We start from the raw sequence: 9,848 nt of genomic DNA, 5'->3' as shown, positions 1-9,848 counted from the left end.
CAGTGTGTAAAGTCAGTTTTAGCAGTGAATCGTCCCATTCCGGTCTACCGCGGTCGCGTAGGAACTTCTTGTGAGCGCTCATTTGGACTGTATGGACTTTAGACGTGCGTTATTCCGACATCAAGATCAAGACTTAAACATAAGAAGAAAGTGTCAAGTGTTGTGCCTTCGTCTTGAGGACATTCTACCACCTACCATCGCAACTCGACCCCGCGGCGCTTCCTTGCCGCTCACTACGTCCGACATAATTCCAAAGGTACATTCATCCATAAATCATTATTAATTAACCCCATATTAATACCTTTAATCCAAAATTTATTTATCCTCACAACAGAATTTCAAATTGTGTTTTGTGTTTTTATGCCGATGGCGATATTTAAAATAAATTTTCAAAGGCCATAAATTCTGCCCTATATAAATTCTACCCCCATAGGACATTGCATATAACGTAAACATTATATTACTTATACAATGTATGAATAAAACTATGAAGTAAACTGTCACAGGTTCTTACAAACAAATTATTGTATTCCGGGTTTTTTACATATTTTATGGAAAACATAAATACTCAGAGTAGTTATTAGAACCTGTTATGTTGTACTATAAAATTTCTTAAATTTGCGTTGATCGAAAGTTTTTATATTATAGTTTTGACCCAATCGCATGTTTTAACAAACAACCTATCAAAAGGACGAATAAGTTCATTTAACCAAATCTTAAAGAACCTAAATACACATTAAAATTCAGTCATGTTAAATGTTTGGAATCTTGTGACATTTAGCCTACGACTAACATCCTATTATATATGAAAAAAAGGTTTAAAAATTCAATACGGATCTTAAATGCTGAAAACATCAGAATCTATGTAAATATGATAATTGAAAAACCATTTACCAAAATCAAAATATATTTTATACAATTTGGACGGACAATGTTTACAATCCCACCGGCATTGGTACCAGGAAACGGAGCGAGTACCGTTCTGTTTTTTGCCAAGGGGATCATGAACTGCCAAAACCGTAAGGTAGGCCCACGTGCAGTTTGACTCCGCAAAGCGTAAGAGTGATTCAGGGAAGAGGTATTAGTGGAAGGGGGTGTAACGGGGCAGGATAGTGACGGAGACCGGGTACAGATTATCAACTGAGCTATCCTAATACAAATGGAAAATATTTATTACATTTTTTCATAATCAAAATTTATGTTTTCGGCCCCTGGACTATATTGTTAAGACAATAATAGGTTTAACCCAACCTTCCACGACTTACCTTCCACCGGCGCCGTGTCTCGTGAATCAGCGTCTGGTCGACCAGTTTATTAAATGTATTTTCGTGTGTGTCGTATCCGTATGTGTGTCCCGTTTATTTATTTGTTTATGTTTATATTTTTGACGAACTCTACATGAGGGATTAGCAAGACATTCTGGACCTGAAGATGTGCTATTTTTAAGCACGAAACAGCTGTAGTCATCATACTACTAAACTGATCGTTTTGACAGAAAACAGGTAATTTAAACCTATATTAGTTTATTCAGACGATCTAGAGGCCATTCCATCATGAAATAATAGGTTTTTTACATACCTCAGTCAAAGAGTCCAAAAATGGTATTGCTCAACAGCTTACATGTTTCGTTGCGAAGACAACATTATCAAAGCTTGCAACTCGTCAAAAACACACTTAAAACACGAACACGAACACAGAAAACATTAATATGGTACGAATACACGATTGACATTTAGATAGCGCTATTATGATAGCGTCAAATCAGTATTATGATAGCGCTATCTAAATGTCAATCGTGTATTCGTACCATATTAATGTTTTCTGTGTTCGTGTTCGTGTTTTAAATGTGTTTTTGACGAGTTGCAAGCTTTGATAATGTTGTCTTCGCAACGAAACATGTAAGCTGTTGAGCAATACCATTTTTGGACTATTTAACTGAGGTATGTAAAAAACCTATTATTGTCTTTTCATAATCAGTAATTAATTTAGGTTAGGTTATAATAGGTTCATTATCCTAGAAAAAGGTTTTGCTCTGAACTATAGAGAGTGTAAAATAGTACTAAAAACTTCCTTTAAGTAATAATCTTTAATATAATGCATATAAACTTCTGCTTCTTTGATTTTTCGTTCTTAAATCTCCAATAATAATACAGCATTATTGAGGTAAAACATCTGTACTTTCACGTAAGCTTTTCTATGCTACTCTGAACTAAAGAGAGAGTGTGAAAAAGTACTAAAAACTTCCTCAAATAATAATCCTTATTCTGCAATGGAAGTTTGAGTTTGTGATTTTTGAGAAAACATAATTAACTTTCACGTAAGCTTTTCTATGCTACTCTGAACTAAAGAGAGAGTGTGAAAAAGTACTAAAAACTTCCTCAAATAATAATCTTTAAAATGATGTATAAAACCTACCGATTCTTTGATTTTCGTTCTCGAATCTAAAGGTTTTCTTGGAAATCACGGAACGGTTAAGGTTCCATTTTCTTGAAAAATGATATGTTTTTTGATTAAATAATAGGGTAATAGCTGTATTAAGAAATATGTTTAAATTAGGTTTATTTTAATGTTTGGAATCCTTGTAAAACTCCTCACAACAATATTAAGAAACAGTTAGGATTATAACAGCATTTAATTTAGAAAATAAAATATCGTCCATATTTTAATAATAATTTTTTGCGTAGTATTATGTGATTGCCACAGTCGCTCATATGTATTCACGAATGGAGAAACTGGACTGAAACATGTTTTACCTACGACCGTTTTTTAAAGTAGCCATTTCAGTCCAGTTCTTAGAATTGAAAAGATTCACTTTACAGCTGTTTACTTTCATATCCGCATAGTTTCATTTCATATCCGCATAGTTTTCTCATATCCACACAGGTAACGGACCAATGAGGTTCAAGTATTGAGAGAAAAGAATTAAAAAATTGTAATGCTTCGAACGTCAACTAATCAGCTGATCAGCTGATCAGTTGACCAATTTAATTGTTGATCCGACTTGTTCATGTTGATACTCGCGTATTCTTAATTAAGTTGGTGGAAGTCCAAAAATAAATGAAATATTTGCCGAACTGTACCTGATACAATATTATTTATGGTAAGAATGTTGCTAGCAATGTAATATTTAACGAAGTTTGACAAACACGTAATTACAGGAAATCAGCTGATTATACAACAAAGTCGTTGCATCACTTTCAGTGGCAATGCCAATACACGAAAACATAACCTCTCTAAAAAGTTATCAGTAGTGATTGTTAGTAATTAAATCCAGATTGATAGTAATTAAAAAACGGTCGTAGGTAAAGTAGTGTACGCAACTCGCGTTAATAGTCTTTACGACACTCGTAGAAGTTTTTAAGGCACTCGCCAAGGCTCGTGCCTTAAATTTTCTACTCGTGTCGTAAAGACTCACTTAACGCAATCGTTGCGTAAACTACTATTACCTGAGATTAAATTAAGGTGTCGTGGCTTGAATACGTTGAAGCATCTCACATGACGCTTTGTGGGAACCCTTTGTCTTTACAGACCAACTAAATGCTTATTCTACTGTAGTTTACTTAGGCACTAGGTGTTACAGACACACATTTACAACATTTTGTTATTATTAGGGAGTGAATAAAATAAACTAATAAACGTATACTTAAAAAAACCTCAATGTTCTTAAATTGTGTTGACTTTTATTTATATATATATTTAATTTCAATGTTAGCCAATCTTTTTATGGAATATTATTTACATGATATAAACGTTGTCAACAGATTAATGTTACAGGCATAAACATAATTACTTCACTCAACCAAACTAATTTTTAAAACACTAAACAAAGAGACAAATTATTGACTTAGAGAGATAGAAAATTTGACAAATGAACATTAAGATCCAAAGATAAAGCATCATAACACATTTTTGGCTGGACTGAAAACTAAAACATTTTAATCATGTCCATACTAATCAGGAATTTGCTTACTAATACAAGGGAATGATAAGTGACTTAATTTAAATGTTTCGTTTACTTTTTTGTACGAATGTGTCTGAGACATAACATAGCTCAACTTATATTGTGTTAAAGCCAGTATGAGTATAGTTTTAAAATAATTGTGAACGATTTAACAAAATACAATTATATTTTTGCATGTTTAATGTAATATTTTGTATTATTAATTTGTTCTCTTGTTCTTCACTTAATTTTGTAGTCACCTTTTTGTAACTAACTAGTCTTCACTTTATTTTAATAAATAAAAAAATGACAAAAATATCAGACGATTATGTCACTTTTACTTTTGGTTTACAATGAATTGTGTTGGACCTATATATCACATCTTTAGAGGTTCATCAACTTGGTTTAGGAAGGTCATCTGTCATTACAGTGACCCGTTGATTAATGACCCTACCTTGATACTCGGCTCTGAAACACGGTTCCCAAAAAGCTGATGTGACAGTTCTTCAAATATACGTCCACCCACATAATCCACTAACCTTTTAAGTTCGTCATGGTTTCTATAAACCTTATTGTCCTTATAAGTCTATTACAAATCTTTTTTATTATTTGTTATTTAATTTAAACAAATATAAGAATTAATTTTAATTTAATGTAACGTAAGGATTGCGTCACATCTATTAACTAAAATTATGAGAATAAAATTACCAAATATTTTCCTTCTAAATGTAACGAGCAGATATACGATAAACTAGCTTTAATTTTCACAAACTAATTTGGCGAAATAAAAATGTAATCATTCTGACCCTGGAAATTATAAAAATAACTTGACGATGTCAAACATAATCCCTTTGAGCTCCAATGAAAATGCTATGTCTGCTGACTAATACCAAAGGTCACATTGACCTGTGTTGATACAATATGTACTGGTTTTGATGCAGCTGTAGAGCCGACTTTAATTATACAAGGCCCAGTCACATACGGTATTGGTAACTACGTTTTGATTCCAACGCTAGATATTCTGTCGTTTAAACCCAATTACCGGCAGTATTCGTCCGTAGAGTTAGTATTCAGGATATCCAGTTGTAACATTGTAAAATAAGTAGTTATTTATTTGTAAAACCCTGTAAGGGAATAATTGAACTTAGTAAGTTTCGGTTTCTTGTTTCTTCTTCCAGAAGATTTAATAAGGGCCTGAAAGTTTGATGTGGAAAAAGTCAGATAAGTTGTTTCCCTAAACGTCAAAAAAATACGATTGACTAACCACTCTCTCTAACGATTCACAGGCCAATTAAAAAAGCCGTCCCAATTGGCATGCCGTCCTAGACTGTTGCCAATCAAACATCAATCGTGTCACGAGCTTATCACTATTTCCCCAGGGATAAGAGTCAGTTTCCCTTCACATCGCTCCACAGCAACGAGAATCAAGCAATTTCATTTTATTCGGAAATATTGAACATCAACCAATAATCTTTTAAGATTAATTCAAAAAAATTATAGTAAATATTGTATGTTTTGGCTATATAACATGAAAAATTAATCAGCGCCTGAAAAAACTGTAATTAAAGCTAATCAAGCTTTATGAATGAAAAGACTTAAACCCTTATTACTTTTAAATGTGGATTTGCATGAGCAAACAAACAGATTTTCCTCAGCCAAACTTATATTTTAAAAGATAAAAACAACTTTTAGATTTAACTTCTTATTGTAATACTTTAGTTTTATTACCTAGTACAATGAGATATATTTAATATATAATATTTAAGGATAATAATACAGTATATAATAATAATAATAACATTTAAGAATATTAATATTTAAGAATAATATTTAAACTCAAAATATGAAGAAATATTTATTTTAATCTTAAAACAAAAATAGATTCTCGTAAGCATCATATTTATGATAATACAAGGTAACAAGTTTATTAATGAAACAAATTATGCCATAAAATATAATAATAATAATATTTACAATTTCTATATTTTATTTATAATATGATAAAAAAACAGCTTGCTTGTTGGTGTTATACAATGTAACCGTATAAATGAAAACAAATTTTATTGTTCAAATTCACTTATAAGAGTAACAGCATATGTAACTTTTAAAGATAGACATTTCTTTTTCATGAACGAATAACTGGAAATAAATCTAATACATACTTTAAGAGAAAAATGTCTAAATGTTGGTGTGATTCAATTAGAATTCAATTTATCATCGGCTTCACTGGGGGCCATAAAATGTGTATACTCCTTACAACCATAGCATTTGTACTACAGTATCTTTATCAAAGACATAATACTTGTATATATGTACTCTCATTCAAATACATTCTTTGATCATAAACTATGACTTAAACATTACATGCTTATACAATATACAACTCTCCGAATAAGGATAGTGAAATAAGAAAGAAAATGATTTAATTCTCTTAAATTCCTAAAGCTTAATTCACGAAAAGCCTGACAGATAGAAGTAATTCAAGACATTTAATTGGTTAACATAAGACAATAGTAATTTTTGCAATTAGTAATTACAAATTGGTATTTTTCAAAGAAAAGAAAATTTGAATCAAAAGACTATTCGAGTGATTTAATTGTATCAAAGTTGAGGTTAGGATGTTCTGTGTCTGAGCGTTATTATTACATTATTACGTTATTAACATTATAAACAATTATAATGTTATTATTACGGATAAACAATGTCATTGAAAGCTCCGGAATTCGGCAAACGAAAAATAATCAACATTTTCAGCCTTCATTGTAGTTGTTAGCCTCCGGATTACCAAATAATATTAGAAAAGGTTTAAATACCTGCTATTAAGCAATCCAATGTTGTTGATAGTGCTAACAACAAAATTGGATTGCTTAGTAGCAGGTATTTAAACCTTTTCTAATATTTTAATCCTGTTAATTAGCTTAAACTAATTCTAATCAGTTAGCTTTTCAATGATAACATTGTTTTATGTTTATTCAAGTATGAGAGAAAGTTTTATATGCGTAAGGGGGGTTCTGTTGTTATTTTTAAATGAAAATAAAAATTTTGTTTTGTTTAGCTGTCATCTTCAGCTGCTCATTTGTTAAGTGAAAAAAGAAGGGATAACCCAACGAAAAAGTTTGCAACATTTTATCAAAGTAAATTTTGATAAATTAGCTGTTTTGCAAACTAATTCTAGTGAAAGAAATGCCACTGTGTATGGAAACCGTAGATCGGATATTATATACGGCATCTCGGTTAAAATAAAGAAGACAACTATCCATGTAAATATGTAAGTGTAGAGAAAATATCTTTATTTCCTCCTCTAAAAAAACAAAACCAAAATTCAGCAAACATTTTGGAGCTTACATTTACGCTAAGTAGTGCTTTGCCCCAGCATCAGTTTGGCTAAACACTTTACTTGTGTATGTGTACGTGGTGGTGGAGGGAGGGCCCATTTCATTAATAGCCTAAGTTTGAATGCTGTGGTTGAAATTTAGTTATTAAGTTCGTAATTACAAGTTTACTGACAATTTTGTATTGTTATCAAGTTTGCTGGATTAAATAAATTAAATGCTAACAATAGTTTAAATTTTATTGTAATAACCCAGTATACTAAGGTAATTAAGTAAACATATAGCTTTTTTTAGGGAATTTCCTATGAATGAATTTCCCATAGGAAATAAGTTATTACCGTAGGTCTCATGGTAAGACGGGTCCAGGTCTAATTTACTTACAGGGACTGATTTACTTTTTAGTTTTGAGGTCCACAGAGGCCAAAAACACTATCCTTTCAAATTCATATTTATAGTTATATATGTGTCCGTTAGCATGATAACTAAAACAAAAATCATCCGATTTTGATTAAATTTGGTATGAACGTGTAGATCTACATTTTATTCGAACGAGTTTGAGAACCAGCATGTTTGGACCATGGGAATAGGAGTTTATGAGAAGTTTTATGGGTAAAAATGGCAAAAAAAATTCAATTTCTTTCCAAACTTCTTGGTAGAGCTTAAAAAATGAAACCATTTAGTATATTAAATTATTGAATTTTTAAATAATTTAGTATGTCGGCACAGTTATTAGCCAAGCGTAATTTTACTTGTCCATCAAATTTATCCACACATGTATTTAGGCAGCTTGTATGTCCGTTGTTATTTGGTGCAAATTAAGCTTGTCGTGCAATATATCTGGTAATACCTAATAGTATTGCTAATTTCATAAAATGGTGTGCTAAGTAATTACATCGCTATAGCTTTCTTAATTAAATCAAAATAAGTCATTACACAAAATAGACAAACACTACATCACACACTATGAATTGACACTCCTTGTCCTTAATTCGATAAATTGGATTGCTTCCGTTTCTTACATAACATTATTCTTGAATGAAAAATCTTTTAGTGTAACGTAATGCCTTTCAGATTTTGTTAGAAAGTTGGTGTTTTCAAGTAGCAACAAAAGTAAAACAAATAATAAGCATGGAACTCAAAATGATTTTAAAGTTGTAAAATCTCTATTAATCGAGTGTTTATCCAAATACTTTATCAATATTACGTATTCATTTTAATATCTTATGTTTTGTTTCCTTTGCTCGATTCACACCGTCTGACATAATTTCACATCCTCAATAAGTAAATATATCAAACAACTTGACAATTTCAGATATCTCAACACCCCCCTCCCATTAAAACTATCCTTGGTTAGGATATATGTCATTGTTGTCTAATGTTTCTTTCTCACATTCTCAAAAACTCTTAAAAAATAGTGCGTATAAGTATTCTGTGTCTTAGCTGATGTTTTGTGAATGTTAGCTTTAGCTGATGTTTTGTGAATGTTAGCTAAGTAATTGGAGATTTGTAGTTTGAAGAGTGTATGGCACAGTAAACATTCCTTTAGAATAAAAAAATATAAATGAATAATAACTCAATGTACACAAACAAGAACTACAAGCAGGGTAATTTTGAAAGTAAGATAGCTTTAGTAGTAGTTTTACGACTTGGGATCTATGTGAGAACATTTCATCGTCTTAGTGTAGTTAAACTCTTGTTAGGAGTGCCATAAGATCAGATAACTACTGTTTCCTCAGTTTAGTAATCCCTTCACAGACAATTATAAATTTTACTGATAATTTTTTTTAGTTTTAAAGTTTTTAAAGAACAAAAACATATTTTAACTTTTTATGTTTTTCATATTCTCTTATGCTAATGTTTATTGTTACGGATTGTTATTTATCGTTATTACGTCATAAATATATTTCCAGTACATTTTTCCTTAATGGCCCTGCTCAAATATATGAAATCTACCTTAGTTTTGAAATGTCAGTCTTTTAGTTATATTTATACTGAAAGTTCTGCTATCCGTTCTTATAATTCTTATGGATGGACTAGATATACCCTTATATTGTCCATGTATTTTACATTAATAATATCTAGGGTAATAATTTATAGATTTGTGTAAAAGACGACAAGGAAGCACCTAATCAATCCTTAATGCTGTATAGATAAAAATATATCTGTCCTGCATGTGAATACATTTAGCTGTAGATGACGATCACATTTGGGATACAGTTTGGATGGCAACATGAAAGGTAAGAGCATATCAGCCTCGTCAGATTATCTAGAATCTGAAGATAGTTTTATAGAGGCTGGTGGCCTCTTTTAACCATGTATTTGCCCGTTCGCATAGGCTATGGACCTGTGCGTGGACCGTATCCAGCAAAGCAAAGGTTGTCGGTACAGAGCCCTTGGGTGAAGGGTACTAACAAGCAGTAGCAGGTACCAGACCGAACCAACAATATCGCTTCCTTCAGCCCGAAGTCCATTCACTACCGAATGACCCACCGACTGATGATTTACAGAATAAATCAAGATAATTACGGATAATATACAGAAGTAATGGTTTAGTGCACGAAACATTTTATTGTTCG

Source organism: Macrosteles quadrilineatus, unplaced genomic scaffold (assembly GCF_028750875.1).
Source record: "Macrosteles quadrilineatus isolate MER2022 unplaced genomic scaffold, UCM_ALF_1.0 Scaffold_7__1_contigs__length_78375512, whole genome shotgun sequence".
In the NCBI taxonomy this organism is placed as follows: domain Eukaryota; kingdom Metazoa; phylum Arthropoda; class Insecta; order Hemiptera; family Cicadellidae; genus Macrosteles; species Macrosteles quadrilineatus.
The sequence above is the reverse complement of the archived record's forward strand: the minus strand, read 5'-3'. Positions refer to the sequence as shown.